General features: G+C 47.5%; 1 protein-coding gene across 1 annotated transcript in view; it reads right to left on the bottom strand.

Annotated features, from left to right (window-relative positions):
• The window catches only part of CDH13 (cadherin 13), a 1,257,603-nt gene that overhangs the window by 102,965 nt on the left and 1,128,455 nt on the right, over positions 1–26,183 (bottom strand). The gene's annotated exons all lie outside the window — the stretch shown is intronic.

Raw genomic sequence — 26,183 nt, 5'->3', positions numbered from 1 at the left:
CAACATGGCTTCTCTTATGTTCTTATTCTCCTCTATTTTATCCTCACAATAACCTTGTAAGGTAGGTTAGGCTGGGAGTGCGTGACTGGCCCAAAGTCATTGAGCAAGCTTCCACGGCAGAGTGGGGATTCAAACCTGTGTCTCCTAGATCCTAGTCTGACACTTTAACCACGGCACTACACTGGGTCTTAGAAGACAGCCCACACTAAAAAAAAGGAAAAAGGAAAAGTGCATTTAAGCAGCTCGTGCAAATACTTTATAAAAATAAAAATCTATTTTGACATTTTGTGTTTTGCGCCGAGTGTAATTCTCATTATTTTTTTTTTCACCCCCTTCAAGGAGAAATGAGCAGAAGCAAGAATTCCTTAAGGACAATCGTGTGGCTGCTGGAGTAGGTGGAAAGATAACCTACCCGATGCAGCAGGCGTGCTTGAAAGATGACTTCAGTTGAGCAAAAAGATTGTTTTATTAATCAGTCTGAGTTCATATTTATTAAAACCTTTCTTTGCTTCCAGCGTAGCCAGAAGGACTCCAAGTTTATCCCACAGCAGGTGGGAAAACAGAAGACGTACCGGCTTGCCTTGTGTTTGGGATAAGCTTCAGTTTTCTGTGCCAACATTTTTACAAGTGACACAGAGTTTTATGGCCCATAAAAAGCTCTCCAGACACCTCTCAGAAAACTTTTGAAGAGTATTTTTAGCTTCATTTGATTGCCCCTCTTTTAAAGAAAGCGTTGTTTCTTGCTCGCTACACCATCCAGCCAATCAGGGATCATGTAGCCAGCAGAATGGCACCTTGGCACCAAACAACCAATCAGGTTGGGTGGGCCATGGAATGGCATCACAAAACCTATCAGAGTGAGGGCAGAAATTCCAGTTCTTACTCTGAATTGGTGACAATAATTTAGCCCAGTCTCCAAAGAATACATATTTTTCGGAAAGGGGGTGGAAATCTTCCACTTGAGAAGTCTTCCAAAATGGGGAATCCTTTGCTTCATGAAATATATTGCTCCCCCAACAATTTAGCCTAACATGACTCAGCCTTCCATCCTTCCAAGGTTGATAAAATGAGTACCCAGCTTGCTGGGTAGGCAAGCGTAGATGACTGAGGAAGGCAATGGTAAACCACCCCATAAAAAGTCTGCCACAAAAACATCATGATGCGAAGTCACTCAGAGTCAGAAACGACTGGTGCTTGCACAGGGGACTACCTTTACCTTTTTTACCTTATCCTGAGACACACCATTGGCCCATCTAATCCAACAGTCGCCAGACTTTTTCCTGACTTTCGCACTAGACCTTTAATCCTGGTTCAGCTCTGTCGCCAAACTGTTTTTCTACACTCAAATCAAAGAATAATAAAATCATAGAGTTAGTGCCTATGATTCAAGTGCAGAATGTCAGTTTGAGGATAGGGCTGAACCAGGATTAAAGATTTAGTGTGGAACGGTTACAAAGAGTTATAAATCTTTTTTTGGAGGGGGGAGGGTAGGTTCACTTGCTCGCACACACAAGGTACTCAAAGTTCACACTGCTTGAACTGCCACAAATTTCACTTCGCGAACCACAAACAAGCGAAAATCCATCCGTTCCAATCCAGGAATTTCCCAAGCAATTCCAAGAGATCACCTATAAGTTTGAAATTGGAGATAATAAATACTGTGAGGGAGTCAATCTTGTCAAATATGCGTACATATGAAGCCGCCTTCTACTGAATCAGACGCTTGGTCCATCAAAGTCAGTATTGTCTACTCAGACTGGCAGCAGCTCTCCAGGGTCTTAAGCTGAAGTTTTTCATACCTATTTGCCTGGACCCTTTTTAGTTGGAGATGCCAGGGATTGAACCTGGGACCTTCTTCTTACCAAGCAGATGCTCTACCACTAAGCCACCATCCTTCCCATCTCAGAAGCTAAGTACAGTCAGTACTTGGACGAGAAACCACCAAAGAAGACTGCAGAGGAAGGCAATGGCAAACCACGTCTACTTCTTGCTTGCCTTGCTGAGGTCGCCATAAGTCAGCGGCCGCCTGATGGCACTTTACACCACAATAACCACCATCCATTATTTTTTCCCACAGGAACAGACAATAAAAGGTGTGATTAATCTGAGTATGCTATTATAGCCATCATTATGAGTTGTACCTTCTTTTTTGAGCAACCTAAGCCGCTATCCCCATTCTGTGGTATTGAATTCCATCAATCAATTACACACTGAACCAGCTCTTCCTTTTCTCTGTCCTAAATCTATCGAGAGTAGTTTTCACTGACTGACCCCCAAGTTCTACTAATTAGGAGAGAGGAAGGAAAATCTTTCTTCATCAGCTTTTCCCATTCATCATTCAATAAACCTTGACTGCATCCCCTCCCATCCTGGTTCTGTTTATCCCCAACTGGTTTAGCCTTCTCTGGTAAGAAAGGTGTTACAACCCCTTGGCTATTTTGAATTTCCCCTCTCCTTCTGCACCCTTCTAAAAAATTAAAAAGGTAAAGGTCGCCCCCTGTGCAAGCACCAGTCGTTTTCGACTCTGGGGTGTCATTACTTTCACAATGTTTTTACGGCAGACTTTTTTACGGGGGTGGTTTGCCATTGCCTTCCCCAGTCATCTACACTTTCCCCCCAACAAGCTGGATACTCATTTGACTGACCTCAGAAGGATGGAAGGCTGAGTCAACCTGGAGTTGGCTACCTGAACCAGCTTCTGCTGGGATCGAACTCAGGTCATGAGCAGAGGGCTCCGACTGCAGTACTGCAGCTTTACCCTTCAGCACCATGGGGCTCTTTTCTAAAAATTAGAGTAAGCCAAATTCAAAACTATATTCCCAATGTGGCTTTGGCATCAATTTTTTTGCATTATAATGTTGTCCACTTTAATGACATGCCCTGAGACTTCACCTTGGCTGCTAACAGAGAGACATTCTGGGGCAGTTGGGAGGTGTCCCGAATTAGGTCAGCTCAGAAAGAGCCATCCCGAAACCTCCACATGCTCCCCGGGGAGGAGGCCCCATTTCGACCTGGAGGCGGCTTCGCACATTCAGACGAGGTCAAAGTGCCAGTCTGTTAGCAGCCCTTGTGTCCCACACTGACCTTCTGGGAATCTAGTTGGCCATCCTGGGAAACAGCATATTGGATGAGATGGACAGCCAGCTTCAAGAGGGCATTGGATAAACATCTGGATCAGAAATCCATCAGTGGCTATTAGCCACAGCGTATTTTTGGAACTTTATGTCTGGGGCAGTGATGCTCTGTATTCTTGGTGCTTGGGGGGGCACAGCAGGAGTGTTTCTAGTGTCCTGGCCCCACTGGTGGACCTCCTGATGGCACTTGGGTTTTTTGGCCACTGTGTGACACAGAGTATTGGACTGTATGGGCCGTTGGCCTGATCCAACAGGGCTTCTCTTATGTTCTTATGTCTGCACAAGGCAGTGATGCTTGGTGCTTGGGTGGGGGCACAGTGGGAGGGCTTCTAGCGTCCTGGACCCATTGGTGGACCTCCTGATGGCACCTGGGGTTTTTGGCCACTGTGTGACACAGAGTGTTGGACTGGATGGGCCATTGGCCTGATCCAACATGGCTTCTCTTATGTTCTACCGTGACACAGAGTGTTGGACTGGAGGGGCCATTGGCCTGATCCAACATGGCTTCTCTTATGTTCTTCTGTGACACAGAGTGTTGGACTGGATGGGGCATTGGCCTGATCCAAGATGGCTTCTCTTATGTTCTTATATGACTCAGAGTGTTGGACTGGATGGGCCATTGGCCTGATCCAACATGACTTCTCTTATGTTCTTCTGTGACACAGAGTGTTGGACTGGATGGGCCACTGGCCTGATCCAACATGGCTTCTCTTATGTTCTTATATGACTCAGAGTGTTGGACTGGATGGGCCATTGGCCTGATCCAACATGACTTCTCTTATGTTCTTCTGTGACTCAGAGTGTTGGACTGGATGGGCCACTGGCCTGATCCAACGTGGCTTCCCTTACGTTCTTATGTTCTTATGGTCTGTCAGCCTTATCCAACAGGGCTTTTCCTTCCCCCAAAAAACACCACATGGAAAACAAAAAATAAAACCGGGAAACAGCTATGTAAGACGATCGCACAGGGGAAAAGATTTCATGTTCAGCTTGTCAAGTCGAAGTGTCACGCAGGAGAGCAATGGGTAGCTGAGAGCTAAACATGATTAAACGTGGATAGAGCAGAAAGTGTGACTATTCTCTGAAGAGGAAATGCGTCTGAAGTGTCGGCCGTGATCGGCGCATGATTACAAACAGGTGCAAGAGGAGAGATTTTAGTATACTGAAGTGGCCCTAACAACCATCCCCCCCCCTCAGATGCTTGGAGCTGATTGCCATTAGAGCTAAGCGAGGCGTGGCTAACGGCAGACGTTCGACTTCTCAAGCAGGCAGGTGCCTTTGCAGATGTATCCTTATTGCCATGGGGTTCACACTTGATATGCAACATTAGTGGTAAATGAAGGCTAAACACATCCAGCAGAAAATGATCCTCCAGCCCCACTTGAATTGCATGGCTGCCCCATCCATTTTTGGGGGGTGGGTGGGGGGTGGCTGGCAAGCTATGCAATTTTTCATTGATTTAAGGCTTTTGTTCGAGAGAATCGTAATTCTCACTAACTAACATGGGTCATTGCGGAGAACGACTCCAGTGGAACTATCTATGGATACTTTTTTTTCCAGTGTTATGCACATAACTTTAAATGCACATCACTTGCACATCACTTTAAATTTGGCGCTACTGGACCTGGAAAACTGTACAATACGCATGGTCCCCAAAAGAAGGTTTTGAGAGCCGAAACGGCTTGCAAAGCGGACTGGTTCTCCGTTGGACCACCTATTTTAAAATATTGGACTGAATGCAATATAGTGGCTTTTAGCCACATAACGACAGTAGGAGCACTGAGTAACTTAGGAGGTTTTAACTTGGTGATATGTACTGGCAATATTTGCTTTGTATTTTGATACTTATTATCCCCAACACGTTAAGATTGCATTTTACATGGAGAGTTCTTTCTTTTTGTTGTAGCTTAGTCTTTCCTCCGTGGTCCTGTTTACACTGGGACATGTTTACTTGGAAGTAGGCCTGGAATTCAGCAGGAGCTCACAGGAGCACAGCTCCAGAACCTTTCTGATACCCTGCTTCCTCTTCCCCACCTACCTACTTTTCCCATTAAATAGTAGGGGAGGGACAGTGGCTCAGTGGTAGAGCATCTGCTTGGGAAGCAGAAGGTCCCAGGTTCAATCCCTGGCATCTCCAAAAAAGGGTCCAGGCAAATAGGCATGAAGAACCTCAGCTTGAGACCCCGGAGAGCCGCTGCCAGTCTGAGAAGACAAGACTGACTTCGATGGACCAAAGGTCTGATTCAGTATAAGGCAGCTTCATATGTTCATGTGTTCACAGGTGCAGCTGCATAACAATCCCTGGACTAGGAGAGCAGCCAGCCACCAGGGGCTTTGCCCTCATTAACCCCTGGAGAAGCCTGTGCCACCCTTTCCCCATTTCTTATGTGATTTGGGGTGGTGGGTGGCTTGCTGACCTTTTTACTGGGGGGGGCAGTCAAAGAGAGCCCCAGGTGAGCAATGTCTGCTTGAGCTGGTTGGATCTCTAGCCAGCCCTAGCAGTAGGGTTGCCAATCTCCAGGTGGGGGCAGGGGATCTCCCGGTGGACTCTAGGGCATTAGGGTTGCCAATCCCCAAGTAGGGGCAGGGGATCTACCGGTTTGGAGGCTGGACCCCCCCCCCTGCTTCAGGGTCATCAGAAAGCGGAGGAATGTCTGCTGGACACTCAATTTTTCCAATTCCCATAAGGTATAATGGATCTGCAGGTATCTAGGGCTCTGGGGGGGGGGGCTTGTGTTTTGAGGTAGAGGCACCAAATTCTCAGCATAGAATTCAGTGCATCTCCCCAGAATACCCTCCAAGTTTCAAAAAGATTAGGCCAGAGGATCCAATTCTATGAACCCCCAAAGTAGGTGCTCCTAGCCTTCATTCTTTCCAATGGAGGGAAGGCATTTAAAAGGTGTGCGGTCCCTTGAAATGTGATGGCCAGAACTCCCTTTGGAATTCAGTTATGCTGGCCACAACCTTACTCCTGGGTCCATCCCCAATGTCCCCAGATATTTCTTGAAGTGGACTCGGCCACCCTAATGGAATCGCACCGCTCTCTTGACTCCAGCCCCAAAGTCTCCAGATAGTTTCCAGTAGAGAACTGCAACCCTAGGCAAGCACTAGGAAAAGAGTCAACAGCTGCCATGATTGGAGACGTCGACTTAGAAAGTGTTTGCTTGTCACTGACTAGGGTTGCCAATCCCCAGGTGGGGGCAGGGGATCCCCCGGTTTGGAGGCCCTCCCCCCCGCTTCAGGGTCGTCAGAAAGCAGGGGGAGGGGAGGGAAATGTCTGCTGGGAATTCTGTTATTCCCTATGGAGATTTATTCCAATAGAAAATCATGGAGAATTGATCCGCGGGTATCTGGGGCTCTGGGTGTGTGTGTTTTTTTGAGGTAGAGGCACCAAATTTTCAGTACAGCATCTAATGCCTCTCCCCAAAATATCCCCCAAGTTTCACAACGATTGGACCAGGGGGTCCAATTCTATGAGCCCCAAAAGAAGGTGCCCCTATCCTTCATTATTTCCTATGGAAGGAAGGCATTGAAAAGGTGTGCCGTCCCTTTAAATGTGATGGCCAGAACTCCCTTTGGAGTGCAATTATGCTTGTCACAGCCTTGATCTTGGCTCCACCCCTAATGTCTCCTGGCTCCACCCCCAAAGTCTCCTGGCTCCACCCCCAAAGTCCCCAGATATTTCTTGAATTGGACTTGGCAACCCTACCTAGCAGGCCTCACTCACCCAGGGCTTTCTTTTCTTGCACTGGGTTGCTTTTGGCTGGTGGGGAGGGGCAGCGTATGCTAATGAGTTATGCTAATAAGTTCCACCACCTATTTCCCTACAAAACAACCCCTGCTTGGAAGCGAGTCTTTCCGAGTTCTGTGAGACTTATCCCTATGTAAGAGCGAACAGGACCGAGGCATTTCTTCCGACTGAAATCTGTGGGGATTCGAAGCGCTAAGTATTTCACTCAAAAAAAATAAAATAAAACAAAAATAAAAAAGGGATAGGTTAAACCGCTCGCCCTCCACAACCAACTGCCTTATCGCAACCTGACAAAATGCTTCTTTACTCAGAGCTTTTTTTTTTTTTTTTTTATCTCGGGGAAACTTTTGATCTCCAAGGGCGCAAGACGGATCACTTGGTTTAAAAAAACAGCAACAATGAAACACTTGAGGCAGAGTTAGGCATTGACCCCCCCCTCCCCTTTAAATAAGATCATTGCATGTAAGCACCGAAGATAATTCTGCGTACCTGCTAAGAGAAATCCTGAGGGGACTGGAGAGGTTGTTTCCTGGGGGACTTAGCGGGAGAAGAAAATTCTCGCAGACTTCACGAACTGGTGGGGAGCTTAGCGCATTAGCGGCACGGCTTTTATTTTAATAGGAGAGGTTCTGTCCTTAACAGCTACGTTCTGTCCGGCCAGATCTGCCAGCAGTGGTACAAGATTTACCAACGGCGGAAGCAGGGTCTGAGAAGATGCACCTGCAAGATTACCGGGCCTCTCCAGTTTGTTCTCAAAGAAACGAGGATAATGAATGGATAATGCTTAGTAGAGTGAGTAAGTCAACATGCCTGGACATTGCGGATGCTACATCACTATAAGAGTGGGTAGGTGTTATCAGGCCTTGAATTCAGCAGGAGCTCACAGCTTCTGAACCTTTCTGAGGGTTCCCCCTCCTCCTCCCCACCTACCTTGTCCATTGACTAGGAGGTGCAGCTGCATAACAATCCCTGGATTAGGAGAGTGGGCAGCCAGCCAGCCACCAGGGGCTTTGCCACACCCCCAGCAGCCCTCATTAACCCCTGGAGAAGCCCATGCCACCCTTTCTCAATTTCTTACATGATTTTGGATGGCGGGTGACTTGCTGGCCTTCTGACTGCAGGGGTGGGGGTGGCCAAGGAAAGCCCCAGGTGAGCGAGGCCTGCTTGGGTTGGCTGGATCTCTAGCCAGCCCAACCAGGCCTCACTTACCCAGGGCTCTCCTTTCTTGCATTGGGTTGTGTTTGGCTGTTGGGGGGGCAGCATATGCTAATGAGCTATGCTAATGAGCTCCACCACCTATTTTTCTACAAAACAACCCCTAGGTGTTATCTATTTTAGTGAGATACCTCTCTTTGTCTTAACCTGGGAGCTGCCCTCTGACCCCTCCTCTCTCTCTCTCTCCCTTTGTCCTCTCATCGCTTCACATGGCCTTCCATGGAGACACATATCTCCATAGGTCTCTCCTGCAGAGACAGCACCCTCATGCTCCCACACACATTACGCCAGACAATCTGTCCATTTGTGATCGGGAAAGTACTCTTTAATTCAGCTTCTTTCTCTTCTTTTGACTGCAACCTGAATGTGAACTGGATCTACTTGGAGGAATGTAACTTCACTTCTTCTTTTTTGCAGTGTACTTCTTGGCAGGGGTGGAATTCCAGCAGGAGCTCCTTTGCTAGGGTTGCCAATCCCCAGGTAGGGGCAGGGGATCCCCTGGTTTGAAGGCCCTCCCCCCGCTTCAGGGTCGTCAGAAAGCGGGGGGAGGGGGGAAATGTCTGCTGGGAACTCTGTTTTTCCCTATGGAGATTTTTCCCCCCATAGAAAATCATGGAGAATTGATCTGCGGGTATCTGGGGCTCTGGGGGGGCTGTTTTTTTGGGGTAGAGGCACCAAATTTTCAGTATGACATCTAGTGCCTCTCTCCAAATTACCCCCCCAAGTTTCAAAAAGACTGGACCAGGGGGTTCAATTCTATGAGCCCCAAAAGAAGGTGCCCCTATCCATTATTTCCTATAGAAGGAAGGCATTGAAAAGGTGTGCCGTTCATTTAAATGTGATGGCCAGAACTCCCTTTGGAGTTTAATTATGCTTGTCACAGCCTTGATCTTGGCTCCACCCCTAATGTCTCCTGGCTCCACCCCCAAAGTCTCCTGGCTCCACCCCCAAAGTCCCCAGATATTTCTTGAATTGGACTTGGCAACCCTATCCTTTGCATATTAGGCCACACCCCCTTGATGTAGCCAATCCTCCAAGAGCTTACAAGGCTCTTTTTTTGTAAGGATTGCTACATCAGGGGGGCGTGGCCTAATATGCAAAGGAGCTCCTGCTAGAATTCCACCCCTGCTTCTTGAAAGATTCCTGCACTCAGTCTCCTGCTTTAACGACTGGGCAAACTCTGCTACATTAACCAAATCTCCCAATAATGCTGCGGAGGGAGAGGAATGACCGTCATTGTTCACATGGCCCTGAGGAACGTCAATCTCTTTGAATTAAAACGTGGTCTGTGTCAAAGAACCGGATAGGAACGGATAGGAGGAGAGACTACTAGGATGCACGGTAATGCAATCCAGAGCGTATGAAGAAACATGATACGCTTCACTCCCTTCATTCATTGAGCCCTGTATGATCTGCTCTGATATTTGGCAGTGGCTCTGCAGGGTTTGCAGCAAAGGGAAGTCTTTCTCAATTCTGCTGGCCGGTCGCTTTTGTGACGGAGTTCTGGGATTGATCTGCATGCCAAGTGAACTACAACTGGGGTTGCCAGCCATCGCTGTCTCAGGAATCGCCGGGAGATGCGGCACCCGGAGATTGCCTTGGGAGAGTGCGGTCATGGCCGATGAGTGGGAGTAGGGCAAGTAGGCAGTCGCCTAGGGCGCCATCCGGCCTAGGGGCTCCGCCAGGCACCCCCTCTCCCCACACGGAGCGTGTGTGCTCCTCGGAGTCTGCCTTCCTCAAAGGAAAGCAGGCTCCATGGAGCGCAGATGCCACCCGGCTGATTTTGTGTTCCCCGGGTCTGTCACAGAGCTGGGAAACGTGAAAGCGGACGGAGCCCGGCGGGGATAAATTAACGCATTGTAAAAGCTGGAGAAGAGCCAATCACAAAACTCAGGAAGACTTGCGTCCAAGCAGGGGTTGTTTTCTAGAAAAATAGGTGGTGGAGCTCATTAGCATAATTCATTAGCATATGCTGTCCCCCCACACCAGCCAAAAGCAACCCAATGCAAGAAAATAAAGCCCCGGGTGAGTGAGGCCTGCTTGGGCTGGCTAGAGAGCCTTAATTTCTCATGCGTGTGGGATTGGGACCAAGGGTAAAAATTTACTCAGATCACCACCAGTGTTTCCCCTAAGTGGAGTTAGTGTGAACTAGCTCACAGTTTTTTAGCCTCTGGCTCACACATTTTTGTCTTCGCTCAGGTAAAACTGGCCCCAAGCAAATTAATGTATACAGTAGCTCAACTTTAATACCAGTAGCTCACGTAGTACAATTTTTGCTCACAGGACTCCACAGCTTAGAGGGAGTATTGCCAACCATGGGCAGGAAAATGGGAAACCAAACTACAGTCTTAAACAATATGAGCATATGAAGATACCTAATACGAGGTTAGACTATTGGTCCAGCGCAGGGGTTTTTTTGTAACAGGGACTCATTTGCATATTAGGTTACACACCCCTGATGTAGCTAATCCTCCTGGAGCTTACAGTACTGAGAACCCTGTAAGCTCTTGGAGGATTGGCTACATCAGGGGAGTGTGGCCTAATATGCAAAGGAGGTCCTGCTAGAATTTCACCCCTGCCTGTAAGCTTTTGGAGGATTGGCTACATCAGGGGAGTGTGGCCTAATATGTAAAGGAGGTCCTGCTAGAATTCCACCCCTGCCTGTAAGCTCTTGGAGGATTGGCTACATCAGGGGAGTGTGGCCTAATATGCAAAGGAGGTCCTGCTAGAATTCCATCCCTACCTGTAAGCTCTTGGAGGATAGGCTACATCAGGGGTGTGTGGCCTAATATGCAAAGGAGGTCCTGCTAGAATTCCATCCCTACCTGTAAGCTCTTGGAGGATAGGCTACATCAGGGGTGTGTGGCCTAATATGCAAAGGAGGTCCTGCTAGAATTCCATCCCTACCTGTAAGCTCTTGGAGGATAGGCTACATCAGGGGTGTGTGGCCTAATATGCAAAGGAGGTCCTGCTACAAAAAAAGCCCTGGTCCAGGTAGTTCAGCATTCTCTTCTCTGACTGTTGGGAACGGCCAAGTGAGTTGCAAGGACAAGACCCACCTGACTTCTCTGCTTCTTCCCTTCATAACTGAGGATGTAGCTGACATCGGCTTTGATCAGATGGGGTGCCAACCTCACCCCAATTCATCCCATTGTTCCAGTCATGAAGTAAACAATGAATACATAGTACAAAGATGTTCTGCCTTACAATACAATAGAAATACAAAGAGCCAGTTTGGTGTAGTGGTTTACTGTGTAGACTCTTATCTGGGAGAACCAGGTTTGATTCCCCACTCCTCCACTTCCAGCTGCTGGAATGGTCTTGGGTCAGCCATAGCTCTCACAGAGCTGTCCTTGAAAGGGCAGCTTCTGGGAGAGCTCTCTCAGCCCCACCCACCTCACAGGGTGTCTGTTGTCGGGGAGGAAGGTAGAGGAGATTGTAAACTGCTCTGAGACTCGGAGTGAAGAGTGGGGTATAAATCCAATATCTTCATCTTCTTTTGATTCTCAAACTTATAAGAAAAATACTTTATCTGGTAACTATCCACAGATGTTGGGGGGGGAACCCCACAACTGGACAGTTGATAACCCCGTAAATTCCCCACAATGATGGTACCAATTTGGAAGGTCCTGGGACTTTTGCACAAGAGGAATGCAATGCCAGAGAATTCTCCACATCCTGTTGATAGAGCAGCCTGGATTTTGCCTTCAGTTAAAATGTTTATTTCATTTTGCTCTCCGGAGACCGCCAGATTATGTTTTAGGCATTTTATTTATCACATATCAAGCTGAGTTGTGTATACTTGTTCTTACATGCTGGGCTGAAATATTTCTCTCTCTCTTTCCAGTGTGGGTTTATTTATTTATTTATTCCCTGGCTCTCCTGTCCCTTCATCCCCACGGAGGCTGAGAGAAAATGAAATACGGCTGCTCGGGAGTTCAACAAAACAACAACAGAAACGGGGAAGTTGCACCATTTCAAATGCCAACTCTGTTGGTGGAAATTCCTCTCCACTAGCTTCATTGAGTCGGGTTGCCAAGTCTGATTTGGGACATTTCTGGAGATAGGGTTGGGTTGCCAACCTCCAGGTGATGGCCACGGAGAGAGAGGGAGATAAGGAAGGCACTGCCCTCGTGAAAAACATCCTGGAACTCAACACTTCAAACACACTCGGAATGCTCAGAAGACAAACTTACTAATGTTCATTCTTGTACAAACAGTAGGTAGTTTGGAACTTCGAAGTGCGAAGAGGTGTAGGATTGATGTGAAATCTCTTTGTAAGGAATATTGCTTGGAGAAAACTTCTTGAGAAAACGGGGTCCTAGATATTCCAGAAACACTCGTTAGCTGTGTGGCTGTATGCCTGAAGTATTCACCTTACCCGCAGCAGAACTCTCTACCTCAGTGAATGAAATGGGATCTGTTTTGTGTGAACAGAGGAAAAAGCATGAATGGACTTGTCTGCTAACTACCACTAAGGACTTTGTGTTATATGTCTGACACTTTACCTCTTCCAGCTTATGCTTGTTCTGTGGATCGTTAATTGATTATTCGACTATTTGTACAAGAATGAACATTAGTAAGTTGGTGTTGGTGAGCATTCTGAGTGTGTTTGAAGTGTGTTGAGTTACAGGACGATTTCTGTAAGGACACTGCCTTAGAATCACAGAGTTGGGAGGGACCTCCAGGGTGATCTATTCCAACCCCCTGCACAATGCAGGAAACTCATAAATACCTCCCCCTAAATTCACAGGATCCTCATTACTGTCAGGTGGCCCCTAAATTCACAGGATCCTCATTACTGTAACATGGCCTGAGGAAGGCTGTTCCACTGAGGAATCGCTCTAATGGTCAGGAAGTTCCTCTTAATGTTGAGCCGGAAACTCTTTTGATTTAATTTCAACCCATTGGTTCTGGTCTTACCTTCCAGGGCCACAGAAAACAAATCCACACCATCCACACCATCCTCTATAGGATAGCCCTTCAAGTACTTGAAGATGGCGATCATATCACCTCTCAGCCGCCTCCTCTCCTCTCCTCTCCTCTCCTCTCCTCTCCTCTCCTCCCTTATCTCCCAACCTCCAGGTGATGGCTGGAGGTCTTGGAATCACAACTGGCCTACAGGTTTTAGAGATCTGTTCTCTTGGAGAAAATGGCTGCTTTGGAAGGTGGATTTATGGCACTATGCCCCACTAAGGTCCCTTCCCCCAACAGGACCCATCCTCCAAGTCTCCAGGAATTTCACAAGCCAGAGCAGGAAACCCTACCTGGAGATATGGTAGTGGAGCCTAGAGAAGGCAGAGTTTGGTAGGGGAAGTACCTTAGCAGGACAACACCAGAGATTCCACCCTTCAAAGATTCCACCATCCATTTATATCTACAAGATTCTGCATGGGATAGAGAAGGTAGAGAAAGAAGGACTTTTCTCCCTTTCTCACTATACAAGAACTCATGGACACAGAATGAAATTGCTGAGCAGTAGGGTTAGAATGGATAAAAGGAAGTCCTTTTTCACCCAAATGGTGATTAACACATGGAATTCACTGCCAAAGGAGGAGGTGGCGGCTACAAGCATAACCAGCTTCAAGAGGGGATTGGATAAACATATGGAGCAGAGGTCCATCAGCGGCTATTAACCACAGTGTATTGTTGGAACTCTGTCTGGGGCACTGATGGTCTGTATTCTTGGTGCTTGGGAGGTGCACAGTGGGAGGGCTTCTAGTGTCCTAGCTCCACTGGTGGACCTCCTGATGGCACTTGAGTTTTTTTGGCCACTGTATGACACAGAGTGTTGGACTGGATGGGCCACTGGCCTGATCCAACATGGCTTCTCTTATGTTCTTATGTGACACAGAGTGTTGGACTGGATGGGCCATTGCCTTATCCAACATGGCTTCTCTTATATTCTTATGTGACACAGAGTGTTGGACTGGATGGGCTACTGGCCCGATCCAACATGGCTTCTCTTACGTTCTTCTGTGACACAGAGTGTTGGACTGGATGGGCCATTGCCTTATCCAACATGGCTTCTGTTATGTTCTTATGTGACACAGAGTGTTGGACTGGATGGGCCTTTGACCTGATCCAACATGGCTTCTCTTATGTTCTTCTGTGACTCAGAGTGTTGGACTGGATGGGCCATTGCCTTATCCAACATGGCTTCTCTTATGTTCTTATGTGACACAGAGTGTTGGTCTGGATGGGCCATTGGCCTGATCCAACATGGCTTCTCTTATGTTCTTCTGTGACACTCTGGGCGTTTTCGCACTCACCTTCAGCCGGCGCGACCCCCCTCTTCACCGCGCAGGATCTGCGCGGATTTCACACTAAACGCCGCGGAGCAGCCGGAAGAGCCGGAAACTCCCGGCGCAAAAGCCGCTCAAACCGCTCAAACGGTTTAGTGTGAAATCCGCGCAGATCCTGCGTGGTGAAGAGGGGGGTCGCGCCGGCTGAAGGTGAGTGCGAAAACGCCCTGAGTGTTGGACTAGATGGGCCATTGGCCTGATCCAATATGGCTTCTCTTATGTTCTTATGTGACACAGAGTGTTGGACTGGATGGGGCATTGGCCTGATCCAACATGGCTTATGTTCAAAGTAGCTGTCTTCTCTAGGGAGACTGATTTCTGCTGTCTGGAGATCAGTTGTCATTCCAGGAGATCTGCAAGCCATGCCTGAAGTTTACAAACCAAGAGATCCATAGGGGAAAATGATAAAGCTACAATAAACAACTACTGTGAATGAATAACTAATACCATATAACTACAAATACTTTTTTCATATAATGAACAAATCCATCAGTCAATAATACAATACACATTTCATTCATCTCTCTATGAATTGCACAATCCACAGTTTAAGATATCACAAATGCCTCTTTAAGTGCAAATGTCTTCTCAAACCACTCAAAAGAGCAGTCAAAAAAGTTCTTGTGCTGCTCCTATATTTCTTGATTATATTGCTTGCAAAGAGACGTGTCAATTTCATATGTCGATTCCAACGCACAGTCCAATATCTATGAAGATGACATGGAGGCTGAGAAATTGATCCATGCCATCTTCATCAATTCCAGTTGAACGGACCTCCGTCGTCGGGAGATCACCTGCAATCCAATGTGAACATCTAATCTAATGTGATGTTCAGTCACCACCTGGTTAGCAACCCTGCTGATGCAACATACATGGTTTCATGCCAACTGTTGGCCTTTGTTTCCCACACAAACATGCTTGCATCCTACACAATCCCACTATGGCAAGAGGAAACCTTTCCTGAGAGCCAGTTTGGTGGAGTGGTTAAGTGTGCGGACTCTTATCTGGGAGAACCGAGTTTGATTCCCCTCTCCTCCACTTGCAGCTGCTAGAATAGCCTTTGGTCAGCCATAGCTCTTGCAGGAATTGTCCTTGAAAGAGCAGCTGCTGTAAGAGCTCCCTCAGCCCCACCCACCTCACAGGGTATCTGTTGTGGGGGAGGAAGGTAGAGGAGATTGTAAGCACTCTGAGACTCTGATTCAAAGAGAAGGGCAGGGTATGAATCTGTGGTCTTCTTTTTCTTCTGAAGGAAAAACCATTTACCTTTTCAAGGATTTCCCCCCCCCCTCAATTTTTTTTTCTCAGAGTTCCAACTGATTTGAAAATGTGCTGGACATGGTAATCAGAATTATCTTTCCACTTCTTTCCAAAATCTCTTGGAAATGATCATTAGGAATATATTTCTGGTTCTACTTTCCAAAATCTCTTGAACACGATTATTAGAAATACCTTTTCACTTCTTTCCAAAACCTCTTGGACATAATTATTAGAAATCTGTCCACTTCTCCTTTCCAACTACCCTGCCTCCGGATAGAATGAGCTTTTCATTTCTTCTTTCCAAAGTCGCCAGGTTCACCATGGGGATTGGCAGGATGGAAGAATTTGCAGGCAATGGGAGAAGGTCTCGGTCGGCAACCTGACAACATCATTTCCACTGTGCATTGAAAGTGATGTTGGGGCACTGCTAGCAATGCTGGACACTCTACCAACCATCCAGCATGCCTGGTGATGTGCTGGTGTCACGTTCAGTGTGCACCGCAAATGATGTTGCTATAGTGTTGCCAGGTCCGACTCAAGAATTATCTGGGGACTTTGGGGGTGGAGCCAGGAGACTTTGGGGGTGGAGCCAGAAGCAAAGGTGTGGAAAGCTCAATTGAACTCCAAAGGGAGTTCTGGCCATCACATTTAAAAGGACCACACTTCTTTTAAATGCCTTCCCTCCATTTGGAATAATGAAGGATAGGGGCACCTTCTTTTGGGGCTCATAAAATTGGACCACCTGGTCCAATCCATTTGGAACTCGGAGGGTACTTTGGGGATAGGCACTGGATGCTATGCTGAAAATTTGGTGTCTCCACCTAAAACAACAGCTCCCTCAGAGACCCACAGATCTCTCTTCTTAGAGAAAGAAGTACTTTTCTCCCTTTCTCACAATACAGGAACTCGTGGGCATTCGATGAAATTGCTGAGCAGACAGGTTAAAATGGATAAAAGGAATTACTTCTTCACCCAAAGGGTGATTAACATGTGGAATTCACTGCCAAAGGAGGGGGGTGGCAGCCACAAGCATAGCCAGCTTCAAGAGGGGTTTAGATAAAAATATGGAGCAGAGGTCCATCAGTGGCTATTAGCCACAGTGTGTGTGTGTGTGTGTGTGTATATATATATATATTTTGCCACTGTGTGACACAGAGTGTTGGACTGGATGGGCCATTGGCCTGATCCAACATGGCTTCTCTTATGTTCTTCTGTGACACAGAGTGTTGGACTGGATGGGCCACTGGCCTGATCTAACATGGCTTCTCTTATGTTCTTCTGTGACACAGAGTGTTGGACTGGATGGGCCACTGGCCTCATCCAACAGGGCTTCTCTTATGTTCTTATGTGACACAGAGTGTTGGACTGGATGGGCCACTGGCCTGATCTAACATGGCTTCTCTTATGTTCTTATGTTCTAGATCAATTTTGCATTATACCCTATGGAAATCGGTTTTCCATAGGGAATAATAGAGTGCCCAACAGACATCCCCCCGCCCGGTTTCTGATAAGCCTGAAGTGGGGGGAGGGCCTCTAAATTGGAGGACCCGCTGCCCCCACCTGGGGATTATACAACACACAGAGAGTAACACGGCAAAAGGACAAAAAAAAATCAAAGGTACATAACCCACTGTGAAAACCAGCTTTTATTATTAAATTATACAAGGTCAAGAAAAATAAACACACTCATATACAAATTCCACCATCATGAATTACAAAACAACCATAACTTTTAGTCCTTAACGAAAAAGGAAGCATTAGCACCAAGAGTCCTTCTTTTCATCCTATGGTAAGACTGCCCATCTCATTCCATGAAATCCTGGTGTCGTACTCCAGATGTTTAATGTCTGTCCAAAGATGCAGCCAATAATCCAAGTCTCCAAGGACAAGGTCATCTGTAAGGTGTTCGTTTAAACAAGCTGGCTGTTTGGCCTAACACTTTAAGAAAAATTGCTAAGAGGATTATTGCTGCTTGAAGAAGCTCTCGCGAAACAAGGGTTCAGTATGACCTTGTCCTTGGAAACTTGGATTAGTGGCCACATCTTTGGACAGACATTAAATATCTGGAGTACTACAGCAGCATTTCATGGAATGAGATGGGAAATTTTACCATAGGATGGAAAGAAGGACTCTTGGAGCGAATGCTTTTTCTGTGACGTTGTTCTGGTGCTAACCTAGGACTCCCCCCATCAGCTGATTTTGTGGAAGGGAGCTTCCACTCCTGGTGGGTGGGATGACAGTGATGGCAGCCCTACCCCTAAATTAGCCATCCTCCTCTGTCTGCCTCCCAGTTTCTCATTTAATATTCTCATACAACGCAGCTTTTTCCTCTCGAGTGCTCACCCTGCAGCCTCTAAAGATGGGAAGCTAGGCTTGCGAGACACTATGATTCCAACTCGCTTTTAACTGACTGACAACCACCACCGCGATATCAGACCCAACTGGATGCTGAAGAATGCTGAATGCCCTCCTAAATCATACGGAATTAGCACCAAATTGCTTTAAACTCTGTTTATTTTAATGTTTAATTTAATTGTTTTTATTGTTATCCTATAGTGTTTGTGAGCCACCCTGAGCCTGCTTCGGCGGGAAGGGCGGGTTATAAATCAAATTAACTAACTAACTAAATTGTCCCCACTATTCCAGTTTGCTTTCTGCAGCTACATTTATCTCCTCCTTTAGCCTCTAATAAAGCTAAAGGAGCCCCGCGGCGGCCCCGTGGCGCAGAGTGGTAAGGCAGCGGTACTGCAGTACTGTGATCTGAACTCTGCTCACGACCTGAGTTGGATCCCAGCGAAAGCTGGTTCAGGTAGCTGGCGCAAGGTTGACTCAGCCTTCCATCCTTCCAAGGTCGGTCAAATGAGGACCCACCTCGCTGAGGGGGGAAGTGTAAAAGACTGGGGAAGGCAATGGCGAAACCACCCCGTAAAAAGTCTGCCGTGAAAACGTTGTGAAAGCAACGTCACCCCAGAGTCGGAAACGACTGGTGCTTGCACAGGGGACCTTTCCTTTTCCTTAGCCTCTAATCCCTTGAATTCCACCCCCCCTCCCACAAGTTCCCCACCAAACTCTGCTTCCTCAATAATCTGCTTGCTCTCTGAGGTGAAACATTTTTTATTATTATTATTAGCAGTGACTCTCTTGTGGGGAGGTCTCAAATCAAAAGCTATGCGGTGCTTTCGCCCATGCTAAATAACGCACTTTTAATCCACTTCGGCAACTGTTTGCAAGTGGATTTTCCCATTTTGTACAATAAAATCTAGTTGCAAAGTGCACTGAAAGTGGACTGAAAGTGTGTTATTTAGTGTGTGTGTGTGTGAGATGCCATATTTTTTCTTACCAGTATTCTGTACTGGTCCTTTCTGGCTTACCATTGCCTCTACGTCCGCATAGGTCCCTGCTGAACTACTGTGAGTTCAGCCAGGTCTTTATCAACCAAAACACCTTATTTGTGAGAAAAAAACAGTCACAGAGGAACAGAAGCAAAACTGCAACTATATACAATCTGGCCATGGTTAACCATGCCCCCCCCCCAGCAGGGAACAGTTTTTCCTATTGGTTCACTCCAGAATCCTTCATTTGTATCTCTTTGTTGCAAGTTGTTACATGCCTAGCATCCTGACTGGCCAGTTCTTCCAGGCTTCAGGATCCTGGTTTGCAAGGAGTGCCTGTCTTAGGCTCAGGCAACAGGAACCCAGTGAGATGCAATACATAGCACCCGGTTTTCAGTTCCACGTCTGAACTCCCAAGAAAGCAGTCCCAGAGCCCTCCAAAACATAGCCTCTATTCCTAAGTTACCTCAGTGGCTGCCCACACTGTATTATGTTCCTTACAGTGTATTTCCATATACCAATCGAAGAGTGTATTAGAGGCACACAAACTAATGTTGTTATAAAGCTCCGACAAACCTCAGTTCACAGATGACAGGCCATCTCTCTCATGCCCAACCAAAGTGCATCGTTTCACTTAAATTCAGAAACTATTTTACAGAAATTGGAGATCTTATTACAAAGTTAATAGGAAAACACACACCCACACACACACCAGTAGTTGAACTCCATGAGGTATTTTTGTTCCTATTACCTTAATATTGCAGAAAGATATTTGGTGAAGAACAAGCATTTAAACATTCCAACTATTTCCTTGCTGAACCTAAAGACCAATTCTAATAATGGCCACAGGAGAAGAAGAAGAATTGCAGATTTATACCCCGCCCTTCTCTCTGAATCAGAGACTCAGGGCGGCTTACAATCTCCTATACCTTCTCCCCCCACAACAGGCACCCTGTGAGGTGAGTGGGGCTGAGAGGGCTCTCACAGCAGCTGCCCTTTCAAGGACAACTCCTGAGGGAGCTGTGGCTGACCCAAGGCCATTCCAGCAGGTACATGTGGAGGAATGGGGAATCAAACCCGGTTCTCCCAGATAAGAGTCCTTGCACTTAACCACTACACCAAACTGGCTCTCTAGACACCTAGAAGACCACCAGGCTGGGTGAAAAGAACAAGGGAAAGAGAATCACATCTGATTTCACTTCAGACAACTAGTGAAGGCCTTGAAGTAGATGAAGTTAGCACTGAGGAGAGGGAGGGGGCAGAGGGAATGACGTTCTGTGGATGGCATGATGTCACCTTCGGCAAAAACCTGGAAGTGATGTCACTACATTTATGTGACACTCTGGGCTCCCCTGGCATTTCCAGTGAAATGGGGCAGTAATGCTCTGTATTCTTGGTGCTTTGGGGGGGGGCACAGTGGGGTGGCTTCTAGTGTCATGGCCTCACTGATGGACCTCCTGATGGTGCCTGGGTTTTTTGGTCACTGTGAGACACAGAGTGTTGGACTGGATGGGCCACTGGCCTGATCCAACATGGCTTCTCTTACGTTCTTAAGGGCCAGATTGTAAATCCTGAAGTAAGACAAAAACGAAAACAACAACAAAAAAACCCTACGGAGCCTCCAGTGCTCTCTCTCATACAAAGCGAACTAACTCAGGTAAATACTGAACTCTGAATGTCTTCCTGCTTGAAGAACTGGAGTGCATGCAACGATTAAGATTGCCAGTCCAGGAAGGGCTGTGGCTCAGTGGCAGAGCATTTGCTTGGCATGCAGAAGGTCCCAGGTTGAATCTCCAACATCTCCAGTGAAAAGGTCTGGCAGCAGGTGATGTGATAGACCTCTGCCTGAGACCCTGGAGAGCCTCTGCCCCTTTGAGTAGACATAGACAGGGCTGACTTCGATGGACAAAGAGTCTCATTCAGTATAAGGTAGCTTCAGGGCCCCCCTCCCATGGGGGGTGGAATTCTAGCAGGAACTCCTTTGCATATTTGATGTAGCCAATCTTCCTAGAGCTTACACAAAAGAGCCTTGTAAGCTCTCGGAGGATTGGCTCCATCAGGGGTGTGTGGCCTAATATGCAAAGGAGCTCCTGCTAGAATTCCACCCCTGCACACGCCCTTCCCTCTCCTTCCTCCACCATGAACGACGGCAGCCCGGGGAACAGGGGCACAGCAGCAGAGAATCACCGGTTGGATACAGGCACTTGATAAGCCTAGTACAAACACAGAAACCGGTACAACCGTTCGATGAATATTCAAAAAGAGAGATGTGTGTTTTTGTAATAACAGTGGGTTCGATGCAAGGACGCGAGGCGGTTGCAGTGATCATAGCTCTCTTTATTAGTTACAGCACGGAAACGGCTGAACTAGAAGACTGCCTAACTGGGCCAATGGGGCCAACTATATACAGTTCAAGGTTCCCGCGCTAGGATGCCATTGGATCATTTGAACCAGCAGGGGGCCTGTGATTGGAGCAGGGCAGCAGGGGTTTGGAGCCTACTGTGCATTGTTTCCAGGTCCCCAAGCTCCGACCTAAAGGCTCCAATGAGTCAGGCAAGAACCTGGTTAATAGCAACATTAGTCCACATACGGGCCCCACCTGGCTTATTAGCCTTCCATAGGGCCTGTAAAACGGAGCTGTTCCGCCAGGTTTTTAGCTGAGGCCGCGGGCGTCTATGCTTGATCTGGTTGGCCTCCCCAGCCAGCACTGTCACCTGTGCTAGGAAATGGAATAAAAACCGCCATCCCTATGAGATATCATGACGTGAGACGGCTAGGCTGGGCAATACGTGATGTCATAGTCATCGGAGTGCTGTTGAGTGGTCTGTTTATAGAACGTTTGTATCATATTTTATTGTCTTATGATATGTTGTACTCCGCCCTGAGCCCTACGGGGAATGGGTGGAATAGAAATTTACTAAAATAAATATACACAACCGTTTTAATTAAGAAATAGGAAGTATACTTTTTTTATGCAGTGCTCTGGCTTAGCTTCAGGAACGGGATTTTCCTCGATCAGTGAAAAATCAAGATGGAAGATCAGTGAAAAATCAAGATGGAAGATGTGGCAAAAGAAAGGAACAGAATTTTTAACGGTGTTTTTAAACACTGTGGAAGAAGGCCTTACTAACCATTTGGAGTTCTTTGAGAAAGCGAAAGAAGCATGTCGACAATGGTGAGCCACAGAACTGTTTTTTTTTTTCTTTTCCTGAGGGGAAAGTGCTAAAACTCTCAAGAGGGAAATGAAGGAGAAACACACGGGTGCCCCTCATGATTTTTTTTTTTTTTGGGGGGGGAATTTTGTTTCCACAAAGAGGTTCCAGAACTTCATTCCACCACATTCGCCTCACGAAAAAGCCACGTTGATCCAGTAAACATGATATACTTGGACTTTCAAAAGACTTTTGACAAGGTACCTCGCCAAATACTCCTGAGTAAGAGGACAGGTTCTCTTATGGATGAAAAGTTGGTTACTTACATGACAGGAAGCCAAGAGTAGGAATAAGTGGACAGTTCTTACAATGGGGGGAAATAAGCAGTGGAGGCTCACAATCAATATCGGAACCGGTAAAATTTAATTTGCTCATAATTGATCTGGAACTCAGGGTGAGTAGGGTAGAGGACATGCTTGAAGATGACACAAAATTATTCAGGATAGTGAAAACCGAGGGTGACTGTGAAGAGCTCCAAGAGGATCTCCACAAAATGGTTGAGTGGGCGACGATGTGGCAAATGAAGTTCAGTCTGTAAGTCAATGTGTAGGTTTCCCCCACCCCCCTCCTTTGGTCCTTTTAAAACACACACAAACACACTTCTAAAGCCAGCTCTGGTGGCTTCCCTCGTCTCCTCTGATGTCTTCTGATTTAAAGAGCTGCTTCAAAATTCCCAAGGTGCAGGACACAAGCAGACTCGAAATTCTGCTGCATCACCGATTCACGGTGCTGGGGAGGGGGGGCGGATTTCATGATGAAAAAATATCCTTGGGCGACATCCTCTGAGAGCAAAGGCAGGGGCGGGCTATTAATTTAGCCTTATAGATCTCTCCCCCCACCCCAGCTCTGTCTGCAAGAATTTTCCTGACTTAAGGGTCTGAAGACAACCTTTTTAGACTCTGGGAGGCATATTTAACAATGATGGAGTGCCTAACTACATAAAAAACATGCTCTCGGTTCAAGGTTCTCTAGGGTTTTCTCATTTTTATTTATACATATATCAAATGAGATTGCTGAGTAATCCACTGGCAAGCCTATTGGTCCAGGCCTGCAAATAAAGAGAGTGCTAAATTAATCTCCCCCGCTGCTAAGGTGAGGAATGACGGTTTTGGGCGGCCATCGCATTTTGACAGAGAAGGCTCAGCTCTGCTTGATGAAGCTGGCAGTAGAGTATGAAGTACATTTCGAGAATTAGTTTCATGACTCATAGCGTATGCTTTCGCCACACGCCGAGGGCCGGTGACTGGAAGCATAAACAGCAGCAGCAGCTATAAGCCACTTTCTCACTCCGTTCCGCTGCATTTGGTATAATTTTTTTGAAACGCTCGAGACTCGAGAGCACAACCCCACCTTCCGCAAACACAATGGCAACACTTCACCATTGCCTCACAAAGCATTTAGGCCGCTCCTGAGTGTACCGCACGCGTGAATTCTATCCATGGCCTCGGCTGTGACTTACCTAGGAAGGTTCTTGTTTACCTTCCAAATGCCAGTTTGGTGTAGTAGCCAAGTGCGTGGACTCTAGTCTGGGAGAACCGGGTTTCGTTCCCCTCTTGTCCACATGCACCTGCATGAGTGACTTTGGGTCACTCATTACTCTGTCAGAGCTGTTCTGCTCAAGAGTCTCCCTCCCTCTCTCCTTCCCTCCCACTAGCTCAGAGCTGCTCATGAAGAGAGTCTTTTTCCTCTTGAGCTGAGTGACGGCTGCCAGCATAGCCAGCTTCACAATGGGATTGGATCAGCATATGGAGCAGAGGTCCATCAGTGGCTATTAGTCACAATATATTGATAGGATTCTCTGGCTGGGGCACGGATGCTCTGTATTCTTTGTGCTTGAGGGGGGGGGCAACAGTGGGAGGGCCTCACTGGTGGACCTCCTGATGGCACCTGGGTTCTTTTTGGCCACTGTGTGACACAGGCGTTTTCGCACTGACCTTAATCGGCAGCGACGCCCCTCTTCAGCGCGCAGGATCTGCCCGGATTTCGCACCAATTGCCGCGGAGCACCCGGAAGAGCCGGAAAGTCCCGCGGCTTTTGCGGCGCAAATGGAAACTGGAAACTGGAGAGCCAGTTTGGTGTAGTGGTTAAGTGTGTGGACTCTTATCTGGGAGAACCGGGTTTGATTCCCCACTCCTCCACTTACACCTGCTGGAATGGCCTTGGGTCAGCCATAGCTCTGGCAGAGGTTGTCCTTGAAAGGGCAGCTGCTGTGAGAGCCCTCTCCAGCCCCACCCACCTCACAGGGTGTTTGTTGTGGGGGAGGAAGGTAAAGGAGATTGTGAGCCGCTCTGAGACTCTTCGGAGTGGAGGGCGGGATATAAATCCAATATCTTCTTCATCTTCTTCTTCCGGGTGCTCCGCGGCAATTGGTGCGAAATCCAGGCAGATCCTGCGCGCTGAAGAGGGGCGTAGCTGCCGATTAAGGTCAGTGCGAAAACACCCACAGAGTTTTGGACTGGATGGGCCATTGGCCTGATCCAGCATGGCTTCTCTTATGTCCTAATGTCTGGGGCAGTGATGCTCTTTATTCTTGGTGCTTGGGGGGGCACAGTGGGAGGGCTTCTAGTGTCCTGGCCTCACTGGTGGACTTCCTGATGGCACCTGGGTTTTTTGGCCACTGTGTGACGCAGAGTGTTGGACTGGATGGGCCATTGGCCTGATCCAACACGGCTGTTCTTACTTCTGGGGCAAGTGATGCTCTGTATTCTTGGTGCTTGGGGGGCACAGTGGGAGGGTTTCTAGTGTCCAGGCCTCACTGGTGGATCTCCTGATGGCACTTGGGTTCTTTTTGGCCACTGTGTGACACAGAGTTTTGGACTGGATGGGCCATTGGCCTGATCCAACATGGCTTCTCTCATGTCCTAATGTCTGGGGCAGTGATGCTCTTTATTCTTGGTGCTTGGGGGGGGGGGGGGCAACAGTGGGAGGGCTTCTAGTGTCCAGGCCTCACTGGTGGACCTCCTGATGGCACCTGGGTTCTTTTTGGCCACTGTGTGACACAGAGTTTTGGACTGGATGGGCCATTGGCCTGATCCAGCATGGCTTCTCTTATGTCCTAATGTCTGGGGCAGTGATGCTCTTTATTCTTGGTGCTTGGGGGGGGGCACAGTGGGAGGGCTTCTAGGGTCCTGGCCTCACTGGTGGACTTTCTGATGGCACCTGGGTTTTTGGGCCACTGTGTGACGCAGAGTGTTGGACTGGATGGGCCATTGGCCTGATCCAACACGGCTGTTCTTACTTCTGGGGCAAGTGATGCTCTGTATTCTTGATGCTTGGGGGGCACAGTGGGAGGGTTTCTAGTGTCCAGGCCTCACTGGTGGATCTCCTGATGGCACTTGGGTTCTTTTTGGCCACTGTGTGACACAGAGTTTTGGACTGGATGGGCCATTGGCCTGATCAAACATGGCTTCTCTTATGTCCTAATGTCTGGGGCAGTGATGCTCTTTATTCTTGGTGCTTGGGGGAGTACAGCGGGAGGGCTTCTATTATTTATTTATTTATTTGTTCGATTTATATCCCGCCCTACCCCACCAAGGAGGGCTCAGGGCGGCTTACAATACAAAAAGCTAACAAAGATCAGTTTAAAATACATTAATAATTATACAATAAAATACATAAAAATACATAAAACTCACATCAATATGCACTATGCTACCTTTTCCTTACATCAATTCTTCAAGATTCCAGTGTTCAATATTCTGATATTCAAGTTTAAATATTCAGGCATCCCGATATCAATTAATTATATGCCAACCAGAAGAGGGCTGTTTTACAGGCCCTGCAGAATTGTTCAAGGTTCCGCAGGGCCCTCACCTCCTCCGGGAGCTGGTTCCACCAACAGGGGGCTGCAATCGAAAAAGCCCTGTCTCTGGTCGCTTTCAGACGGGCCTCCTTTGGCCCAGGGATTCTAGTGTCCTGGCCTCACTGATGGACCTCCTGATGGCACGGGTTCTTTTTGGCCACTGTGTGACACAGAG

Source organism: Heteronotia binoei, chromosome 14 (assembly GCF_032191835.1).
Source record: "Heteronotia binoei isolate CCM8104 ecotype False Entrance Well chromosome 14, APGP_CSIRO_Hbin_v1, whole genome shotgun sequence".
Lineage (NCBI taxonomy): Eukaryota > Metazoa > Chordata > Lepidosauria > Squamata > Gekkonidae > Heteronotia > Heteronotia binoei.
The sequence above is the reverse complement of the archived record's forward strand: the minus strand, read 5'-3'. Positions and strand labels throughout refer to the sequence as shown.